Source organism: Tenrec ecaudatus (assembly GCF_050624435.1).
Source record: "Tenrec ecaudatus isolate mTenEca1 chromosome 1 unlocalized genomic scaffold, mTenEca1.hap1 SUPER_1_unloc_14, whole genome shotgun sequence".
In the NCBI taxonomy this organism is placed as follows: domain Eukaryota; kingdom Metazoa; phylum Chordata; class Mammalia; order Afrosoricida; family Tenrecidae; genus Tenrec; species Tenrec ecaudatus.
Window position 1 is genome coordinate 809,790 of NW_027457554.1, and position 9,546 is coordinate 819,335.

General features: G+C 51.6%; 1 pseudogene; it reads left to right on the forward strand.

The window, feature by feature from the left end:
- Positions 1 to 6,278: 6,278 nt before the first annotated feature.
- LOC142435786 (large ribosomal subunit protein uL3-like) lies at positions 6,279 to 7,484 on the forward strand (annotated as a pseudogene).
- Positions 7,485 to 9,546: the final 2,062 nt, after the last annotated feature.

The window sequence follows — 9,546 nt, forward strand, 5'->3', positions numbered from 1 at the left end:
TACAGGGCCGTCGGCCGTGGAGGTCGGCTCCCCTTTCTGGCCCTGCCCCAGCCCACTGGACCACCGCACACTGGCCCCACAGGGACAAGCACCTTTCTTTTCTATTTTTTTAATCATTTTATTGGGGGCTCATACAATTCTTATCACAATCCATACATACATGCATTGTGTCAAGAACATATGTACAGGCTCTTCCTCTAACTGTAGCGGCCTGAGGTGACCTGCTAAAATGGTTCGCTACTCATTTGACCCAGAAAACCCTACAAAATCCTGCAAATACAGAGGGTCGAATCTCTGGGTCCACTTCAAAAACACCCGTGAAACTGCCCAGGCCATCAAAGGCATGCACATCTGGAAAGCCACCATATACTTGAAAGATGTCACTCTGCAGAAGCAGTGTGTGCCTTTCCGACGGGACAATGATGGTGTTGGTAGATATGCCCAGGCCAAACAGTGGGGTGGGACCTAGGGTTGGTAGCCCAAAAAGAGTGCTGAATGTTTGGTTCACATGCTTAAAAATGCAGAAAGTCATGCTGAACTTAAGGGTTTAGATGTGGATTCTCAGGTCATCGAGCACATCCAGGTGAACAAAGCCCCCAAGATGCACCACCGGACTTACAGAGCTCTTTGCTAGATTAATCCACACAGGAGCTCCCCTGCCACATTGAATTGCTCCTGACTGAGAAGGAACAAATCATTCCCAAGCCAGAAGAGGAGGTTGCACTGAAGAAAAAGATTTCCCAGAAGAAACTGAAGAAGCAAAAACTCATGGCTTGGGAATAGATTAAGCTTAAATAATAAAAGGGTTTTTTTTTTTTAGGAACATATGTACATTTGTTGCCATCATCATTCTCAAAACATTTGCCTTCTACTTGAGCCCTTAATATCTGCTGTTCATTTTCCCCCTCCCTCCCCACTCCCCCCTACCTCACGAAACCTTCATCATTCATAAATTAATATTATTTTATCATATGTTGCACTCTCCAAAGTCTCCCCCTTCCTTCTTCTCTGCTGTCCCTCCCCCAGGGAGGAGGCTATTTGTATATTCTTGTAATCAATTTCCCCTTTCCACCCCACATTCTCTCCACCCTCCAGGCATCGCCACTCTCACCAGTGGTCCTGAAGGAGTCATCTGTCCTGCGTTCCCTGTGTTTCCAGTTCCTATCTGTACCTATGTACACCCTCTTATCTAGCCAGATTTGTAAGGTAGAATTGGGATCATGAGAGTGGGGGGAGGAAGCATTTTAGAACTAGAGGAAAGTTATATGTTTCATCGTAGCTACCCTGCACCCTGACTGTCTCATCTCCTCCCCACAACCCTTCAGTAAAGGGTGTCCAGTTGGCTACCAATGGGCTGTGAGTCTCCACTCTGCACTCACCCACATTTTCAATGATATGATTTTTCGTTCCTTGATTCTTGATACCTCATGATCCCTTCGACAGCTCGTGATCACACAGGCTGGTGTGTTCCTTCCATGTGGGCTTTGTTACTTCTGAACTAGGTGGCCACTTGTTTATCTTTGAGCCTTAAAGATCCCAGATGCTATATCTTTTGACAGCCAGGCACCATCAGCTTTCTTCACCACATTTGCTTTTGCACACGTTTGTCTTCACTGATCGTATCAGGAAGGTAGGCACCCACTGATACGATTTTTAGTTCTTTGATGTCTGATAACTGGACCCTTCTACACCTCGTGGTCAGCCAGGCTGGTGTTCTTCCTCCATGTGGGCTTTGATACTTCTCAGCTAGATGGCCGCTTATTTATCTTCAAGCCTTTAACACCCCAGACGCTATATCTTTTGATAGCCGGGCACCACCAACTTCCTTCACCACATTTGCTTATGCCCACATTTTTCTTCAGCAATCGTGTCGGGAAGGTGTGAATCCTGGAATGCCAATTTAATAGAACAACGTGCTCTTGCATTGAGTAAGTGCTTGAGTGGAGGCCCAATGTCCATCTGCTGCCTTAATACTAAACCTATAAATATATGCACACAGATCTGTTTCCCTACACTCATATAAATATATTTACATATGTACATTAGTCTTTGGACCTCTATAAATACCCTTTGTCACCTAGTTCTCTCCTCTATTTCCTTTTACTTTCCTCTTGTCCCACTATCATGCTCAGCCTTCATTTGGGTTTCAGTAATTTCTCTCGGTTACCTTGTCCTTGCTGAATCCCTACCAGACCACTCACACCCTCCTTGCTACTGATTTTGGATAACTTATTGCTCCACTGTCCCTGGGTTGGTCAGCACTACCCCTTTGCCCCCTTCTCTCCCACTCCCCTATTCCCGCGGAACTATTGGTCCCCTTGTTTTCTCCTCCAAACTATTCATGCAGTTTATCGTATCTAGATAGGTCTGTAGAGATAATAATATGCACCAAAAATCAAGTCATTGCAAGTTAGGCAATGAGTGAGAACACAGCAATGACAACAAAAAGGAAACCAATTACCCATAGAAGAATAAATTAATTTTGGAAGGCAAATGCTTTGAAAATGATGAGGGCAAAGAATGTACAGATGTGCTTTATACAACTGATGTAAGTATGGATTGTGATAAGAGTTGTATGAGTCCCTAATAAAATGCTTTTTTAAGAGTAAAATAAAAGAAAAAAATTTTAAAGAAAGAAAAACCTATACATAGATGAAGGTCTGATTTTTAATCTCTAGGCGTGTCCTTCAGTCAGGTCCAATGGGGTACCATGCTTTGGACCCAGAGTCTGTCCTTTGTACTACCTCAGGGGCTCCCTGCTCTGCTCCCACGGTTGCTCTGCCACACACTTTTAGTGGTTTGCCTCAGTGCCATAGGATCATTCTGGGCCAGTTCTAACGCTGAGTTTCCAGTGTTGTCCCCCTTAGGGCCCTGGGTCATCAATGGACGGTGTGTCTCGTGGTGGGATCAGCCACATTGTCCACTCTGTCCATTGGCTGTTCAGAGCCGGGATATCGTCCTCCAGGCCTGATGGGCCAGGATGTGCTCCACTCTCTCTTCCTCCCCCTTCTTTGCTCCCATTTGCTCTGATCAAACATGCCCCTCTCTCCTAGATGCAGCTTCAGTGGTGTCCTCTGAAGTAAATTCTTCTGGGGGCAGGGGCAGTTGTCCACATAGCTGGTATGGGAGCCCAGCCCTCAGGCCCCTCCACTGGCTCCCCACTCTGTGCGGGCACACTGCATTCATCTGGCACTGGCTTTATATCTGGTCCCTCTTTCCCTGTGGAAACACAAACAATACCCTCCCCTTGGGTGGGCCAGTCAGGCACCTTTTCTCTGGAGCTTCCCTCAGCACCACCTTCGGTTGTTTCCATGCCCATGCCCAGGTCCAGGAAAGGCTATGCGCCATGCAGGATGCTTGGGAGCAGGTCTTTCAGGCCTGGGAACGGATGCAAGGGAGTCGGCAGGCCATGCACCACAAGCAGCTCTTCCTCAGACAGTGTGGCATCTGGACAAGATCTGCAGGCCCAGGAGACAGCTACCCTCACCACACACAGACACACTGACCCCAGGACCTCCAGTCCTCCTGTAGTACCACCCCAATCCCCCTTGCTTCCTGGATCACTGGCTGCTATTCTGATACGGAGCTAGATAGTGTGTCTTCCCAAGTGGCCAAGGGGACACCTGAGCCTCAGGTCACTCAGGGCCATCTCCTCCCCACACCTGGCCCCGGCCAGCCAAGCCCTACGCGGTTTGGTTGGAAATTGATGGGGCTCCTCCCCAACTCGTCAGAAGTTGGGATGTTCCTAACGGCCCCCTGGTTGGAGTGCTATTCTTCCTCATTTTCCTTCCCCTCCTGCTCAGCACCTACCTCCCCACCCCCAGCCGCAGGCCCCTTGATGCACCCCCAGAGAGCCCAGGCTGTAAACCAAGGTTCTGGCAGATGTTGCTGTCTAGGGTTCCCTTTGAACCACCATCTGTGCCCCCGATCCCCCCCCACCTCTGTGTCACCTCCATGGCTGCCCCAGGTCTCCCAGGAAGCCAGTGCCCTCGAGGGCTCTGTGGAAGAGTTGGAGCGGATGATCCAGAAGCATGGCACCTTCCAGAGTTGCTAAGCACACAGGACAGGGAGTTGACGGCCGGGGCGGTCATCGGCGTGAACCTGATAAGGCCGGGGTATCCAGACTATTGGGGGCACACGGGTGAGGTGTGTATGCACACCGAACCTGTGCTGGTTGGTGAGGGATTACCAAGGAGCCATTGGCTCCAATCCAGGGCTGGTGACCAAGCCGAGGTGCCCATGCACCCAGAAGCGCATGGGGATGGGTTAGGCTGCACTCTGGGGACCACAGAGGGCATTTGGATCTGCCCATATCACATGGCCCCTGCTTCCTTCTTCCCAGGAGGCTGGCCAACCCTCAACTGCAGAGCTGAGGGGAGGCCCCCGGGACTTATAGTGAGGGCTATGGGCTGTGAGCCAGCCCCAGCAGGAGTACACTCACTACTCAGGGCTGGGTCCACCTCCCACCTCCCTCTACGCAGGAGGCTGCGCTGAGAGAGCAGGCCAGGGTGCTGCCAGGCCCCTGGGTTCAGGGTCTGCTGGGGACGAAAGGAGAGCGGCCGGGTTGATTGGAAGACCTGGGAGAAGGTCAGCTACACAAGCTTCACACCTCTCTGATTACTGCCGGCTTTCTCAGGGCTGCTAGCCATGTCAGAGGGCACCCCACCTGAACCCCATTTTACCTTTACAAGTGACCTTCAGCCCCACTAGGGGCCAAGGAGCGGCCTGCGGTGGAACGGGATGTGGAGAGTTTAATGGCTTTTCCTGGGGCAAAGCTAGGACTGGAGCCCAGGGCTCTTGATTCTCAGACCCGTGTTGACACCTGTCATCCTGATGGACAGAGTAGACAGGGCCCCAGGAGTGGGTGACGGGCACCCTCCACATGAGAACCCACCCATGGCCCCTGCCCAGCCACTTCCTAGATCTGAAGACTGATGGGCCTGGGCCCTGTCATCTTGGGTGAAAGAAAAATTATTGTGCTGTCCCTGAGCCTGGTCAGCATTTCACTCCTTGGCACAGCCCGAGGGGTAGACCGGGTCACCGCTTGGGCCCAAGGCAGTATGAACATCAGGGCACTCATGTCCCCATCATCACACAGGACAGCGACTGGATCCAGGGGTGGGGCCAGCATCTGGAATAGCCTGTCCCCCTTGGGGACCAAAAAGAGAAGCTGATGCGGTTTCAGAAACACGAGGCCTATGAGACAGAGACCCCAAGGAAGGGAGGCAGGAAGGGAATTGACAGGAAGGCCTGGGACCCCTGCTAGGTACTGGTTTTCCATCCAGCAGCCTTGTCCCCAACACCCGCAGTGTCACTGTGCAGACACTAATCAGACTCTGTCACTTGCCCGAGGCCAAGGCCAAGACAAGCCAGGAAGAAAGGATCGAAGAGAACCGTGGGCAGAAGGGCAGAGGCCAAGCCTGTAATGTGCCCGTCCTCCACAGAGTGCCCTTGCTAGAGTCGTGGACTTTGGGAAGGCTCTGGAGAGCATGGAGAGGCTGCTGCACAGACACGAGGCCTTGGAGCAGGAGATGCGCCTCCTCCAAGTTCAGGGGCAGGTATGCCACTGGGTCTAGCATCGGTGCCAGGCCAGGGGACCTCTTCTGTGGGACGCTGCAGAGGAATAGCTGAGCCAGTACACTCCCATGCCAGGGGCCTCTTGAGCACAACCTGATCCCCTTCCTCAGCCTCCGGACATCCCCCATATCCCGGAGCAGAAGGCAGCCCTCCTCTGCCAGAAAAGCCTGGGGTCAGCCCGCAGCCTCGGCCACAGGTGCCAACAGTTTATGGACAGCTTGCAACAGCTCCAGAGCGGAGCCCAGAAGTGGTATGGACACCCTTAGGGTCCATTTCTTCACTCCTGCCCCCCTTCAGCAATCAAGTCCCATGCATCTCCTTGACTCCTTGTTTTAGGGTACAAAAGAGACCTTCAGGACAAACAATGTAAAGAAAACATCGATCAAGTCTTAAAAGAGACCACGACCACACAATGACCCAGACACATCATACGTGAAACAAATCCAGGGAGACTCATATGTGTGTAAGAAAGAGGTCTACTGGCGATATCTAAAACAGATGGAAATGGAGTTACCATATGACCCAGCAACCCCCCACCCCCCTTACTGGGCAAGAAACAAACCAAGGTCACACATCTCTGCTCCAATGTTCATTGTGGCACAGTTCACAATTGCAAGGAATTGGAAACAACTCAAATTTCCATCACCTGATAATTGGATTAAAAAGCTGGGGTACCTCTACCAGCAGGGATCAACGATGTAATGTCACACCGGAAGTTCTCGGCGCCCCAGCATGGGTCTCTGGGCTTCCTGCCTCGGAAGCGCAGCAGCCGTCATGGCGGCAAGGTGAAGAGCTTCCCCAAGGATGATGCCTCCAAGCCGGTCCACCTGACGGCCTTCCTGGGCTACAAGGCCGGCATGACCCACATTGTGCACGAGGTCGACAGACTAGGTTCCAAGGTGATCAAGAAGGAAGTGGTGGAGGCCGTGACCATCGTGGAGACCCCTCCCATGGTGGTGGTGGGCATCGTGGGCTATGTGGAGACACCTCGCGGCCTCCGGACCTTCAAGACGGTCTTTGCGGAACACATCAGTGACGTACGAGTGCAAGCGACGGTTCTACAAGACCTGGCACTAGTCGAAGAAGAAGGCTTTCACCAAGTACTGCAAGAAGTGGCAGGATGACAAGGGTAAGAAGCAGCTCGAGAAAGACTTTAGCAGCATGAAGAAGTCCGGCCCGGTCATGCGAGCCATCGCCCACACCCAGACGCGCCTTCTCCTCCTGCGCCAGAAGAAGGCGCACCTGATGGAGATGCAGGTGAACGGGGGCTCCGTGGCTGAGAAGTTGGACTGGGCCCGAGAGAAGCTGGTGCCAGTGAACCAGGTGTTCGCGCAGGAGGAAATGGTCAACATCACGGTGGTGACCAAGGGCAAAGGCTACAAAGGGGTCACCAGTTGTTGGCAAACCAAGAAGCTGCCCCGAAAGACCCACCGAGGGTTGCGCAAGGTGGCTTGTATCTGGGCCTGGCATACCGTCCGTGTGGCCTTCTCGATGGCCTGCACTGTGCAGAAAGGCTACCACCACTGCACAGAGATCAACAAGAAGATCTATAAGATTGGCCAGGGCTACCTCGTCAGGACGGCAAGCTTATCAAGAACAACGCCTCCACCGACTATGATCTCTCTAACAAGAGCATCAACCCCCTGGGCGACTTTGTCCACTACAGGGAAGTGATCAATGACTTTGTCATGCTCAAGGGCTGCATGGTGGGCACCTAGAAGCGAGTGCTCACTCTGCACAAGTCCCTGCTGGTGCAGACCAAGCGCCGTGCCCTGGAGAAGATCGACCTCAAGTTCATCGACACCACCTCCAAGTTGGGCCATGGCCGTTTCCAGACCGTGGAAGAGAAAAAAGCTTTCATGGGACCACTCAAGAAAAACCGGATTGCCAAGGAGGAAGGTGCATAACAGATGGTACAGCTGGTGGGATCAGAATAAAGACTTCTTTTTCAGTGGGGGAAAAAAAACTGTGGTACATACATACAATGGAGTACTACGCATCGCTAAAAAGTAGTGATGAACATATGAAGCACATCACTGCATGGGAAGAACTGGAGGAAAACATGCTAAGCGAAGTAAACCAAGCACAAAAGGACAAGTACACACTGTGTCCACGGAGGTAAGCTTTAAAAAAATGCAAAAGGGACATAGGGGAAAAGCTACTGTATGAACATTCCTGGGGTGAGGACCAGGTAATATGGCAGGGACCAGACCAAATTCAGGGATACACATGGTAGACAGATAAAAAGAGGCGGGGAAAGGAAAAGTAATAATAATAATAAATAAATGGGTAGCGGGGTCACAGGGCACTAACCCGCCCAAGGGTGCCACCGTGAACCCCCTATATCTCCGATCTGCCTGCCTCTGTGCCTTTCCCTGTGCTCACCCTTTCTCTACTTGGCTCGGTCCTACACCTGTTCTTTTGTGTCTGGCTTATGTCATTACCAGCAGCCCTGCTGGCATAGTGGTTACGAATTGGACTGTGATCTGTAAGACCTGCAGTTCAAGTCCACCAGCTGCGCCTTGTGAGAAAGATGAAGCTTTCTATGTCTGTAAAAGTGTTACCATCCCCGGAACCCGTGGGGGCAGTTCCACTCTGCCCTTTAGGGTTACCATGAGTCAGAGTTGATTGGATGGCAGTGAGTTGGGAATTTTATTTATTTCATTCCCAGCATGTCATTTCAAGGTTCATTTGTGACCTGACATTTATCCCCCTATTTTAATGAAAGGACACCACTCCGTTCTAGAACTCGAACTCACTGACTTGGTCCATCCATCTGTCCACGGACTCAAAGGCGGCTTCCACCTTTGGCTGTCGTAACTATAATGCAGTGATGTCCATAATTTAAAAGAAAGCGTTTTGACATGATGTTTTTACGGGACACAGTGAGACCAGAGCAATTGTCCCTGCCGGTGAAGGGACTGGAGGTCAATCCTTTTTTTTCCTTCTTTTTTAAGTGTCTCTATTCCCATCTACAAAAGATGGGCGCCACTCAGAACTGTATATGGTTTCTCTCCTTGAAGCAAAATAATCCATTGTTGTGCCCATTACATAGAGGGGGGAACGAAGCTTACAAACTAGTGCCCAGAACCAACAGCCACAAGGCTGATGGCTGGAGGAGGTCTGTGTGCCCACTGTGGCTGCAGGAGGGACAGAGGGGCCTGCAGGGGGGCCACTGGGCCTCAGAGACCTTCCAGGCGAGGCTACAGGAACTGCAGCAGCTCTGGGGCGAGCTGAGGGCCAACTGTAGGAGGAAAGAGGCCACGCTCCAGGAGGCCTGCAAGGTGGGACTGTGCACGCCCTGGGCCAGGTTGGATGGGACCCCAGGTTGCCCAGTGCCCACTGCTCACCCCAAGTCCTGTCCCAGGCCCTGCATACGGGGGAGCATCTGGGAGCTGGAGAGCTGGCTGCATCCTGTGGAGGGGGAGCTGCGAGTCCCTGGCAGTGGATAGGACCGTCCTGGGGTGGATGAGCTCCAACTGGGGGCAAACAAGACTCGTTTCAAACACCAGGTCTGTGTCCTCTAAGGGCCCGTGTACAACTGCGACAACACAACTTTGGGTCCTGCTGGGTCCCCATTAGCATCTGGGAGGAAGGTATTTATTACAGGGAATCCTACCTTTGTCCCTTGGTGTTAATTGCAGACTCACTGGGTGACGGATTGTACCTGACACGCACCACGTTTGTCGCAGCAAACACCAACAATTTGTCAAACTCCGTTTGGTATTGCTCCATCCCTCCATTATTCTCCCTAATGACAAAAATAATTAACACATTCATATAAAAGCACAGGATGAGGAAAGCTTTAATTTATGCATCTAGTTCAGGGTCATCCCTCTTATCAATATATGACAATCTAATGAGGCTTAATTAAAATGTAGCAGTGAAGCAATTTAGGAAACTGCGGGATTGTCAGGAGTCCTGGTTGTGACAGCATGTTTTGTGCACCATGGAAGATAACAGATTTGT